The sequence below is a fragment of the Octopus bimaculoides genome, chromosome 22 (genome assembly GCF_001194135.2).
Source record: "Octopus bimaculoides isolate UCB-OBI-ISO-001 chromosome 22, ASM119413v2, whole genome shotgun sequence".
Taxonomy (NCBI): Eukaryota; Metazoa; Mollusca; class Cephalopoda; order Octopoda; family Octopodidae; genus Octopus; species Octopus bimaculoides.
Window position 1 is genome coordinate 1,894,379 of NC_069002.1, and position 1,256 is coordinate 1,895,634.

Here is a 1,256-nt window from a genome sequence, read left to right on the forward strand (position 1 = left end):
TGGCCACCTCGTAGTGCCGAACTAAGACCGGATCTTGAAGCAGTCCAACGCCACTACACTAAAAAGATTGAAACGGTGCAGCGGATGAGCTAAAGGGATAGGCTGAGAAGATTGCAGCTTTGCTCCCTGGAGCGAAGGCGTGAGAGATGTGCAACAATGTAGATATGGAAGACTCAAGAAGGGCTAGTGCCTAGTTTCAGCATTGAGTGTTATACAAATGGCAGAACTAGCCGCCATTGTATTGAACCAAAGGTGTCATCCATTCCATCTAAAATCAGGACCAGGTATTGCTATAGTCTAAGGTTCAAAGGCCGTCAGCTCTTCAATGCCCTGCCACAAAGATTAAGAAATTTGCATAAAGTGGAAGTAGATGACTTCAAAAAGGAATTTGTTTCCCTACTGCCTGACGGTCGGTGCTAGTTTCTTTGCGTCCCCAGAGTAGCGCTTTAGCAAAAGAATCCGATAGAATAACTATCAGACTGGAATCTAACTGCGCGACCAAACCCTTCAAGGCGGTGCCCCAGCATGGTTGCAGTCCAATGAGTGAACCAAATAAAAGAAATATGTTGTGGTTGTGTAAACCCGGGTCAACCCAGATCGAAAGGCCCTCGGATCAATAGTGTTCTAGCTGTGACCCCCACTCCCATTTATTCAGTATAATGTTTTTGTGTGTATATTATCTCATGTTTTTTAAAATGGAAAAATGTAATTTCAGAGCAATTTAGCTACTGCTTCTAGCAAATCGAGGGACCACTTAGTGGCTTCCTAGCAAATTTTTATCCGTGTCTGTATGATTTCATGTGTGTTGTATATGTGTAAATGTATTAATACATGTGTGTGTGTATGTCTGTGTGACTGAGTGTGTGTGTGTGTGTGTGCGTGTGAGTGCAGTCAGTGATGTGTGACTAATAACAATACATAACACTCTCATCCACTCAAATTGATAATTCTTATCTTGGTCATCATCAACATCCTCCTCATCATCATCATCATCACCACCACCACCACGATCATCGTCAGCGGCGGCGTCCTTCTGCTCATCCATCGCCTTCAATCAGCTCTTCCTCCCCATATTCGTCATCGCTGACATAATATTGAGGAATCCTTGTTCCGTGGTTACTCGATCTATCAGAAATAACAGTCAAAGCTCCTTCAAAATACACCCTGCTTTCTTAGAAAAAATTAAAGGCATTGGACCATGTGGTCCAGGGTACAACATGGATGAAAGTGAGGAAGAGAGAGAGAGAGAGAGAGAG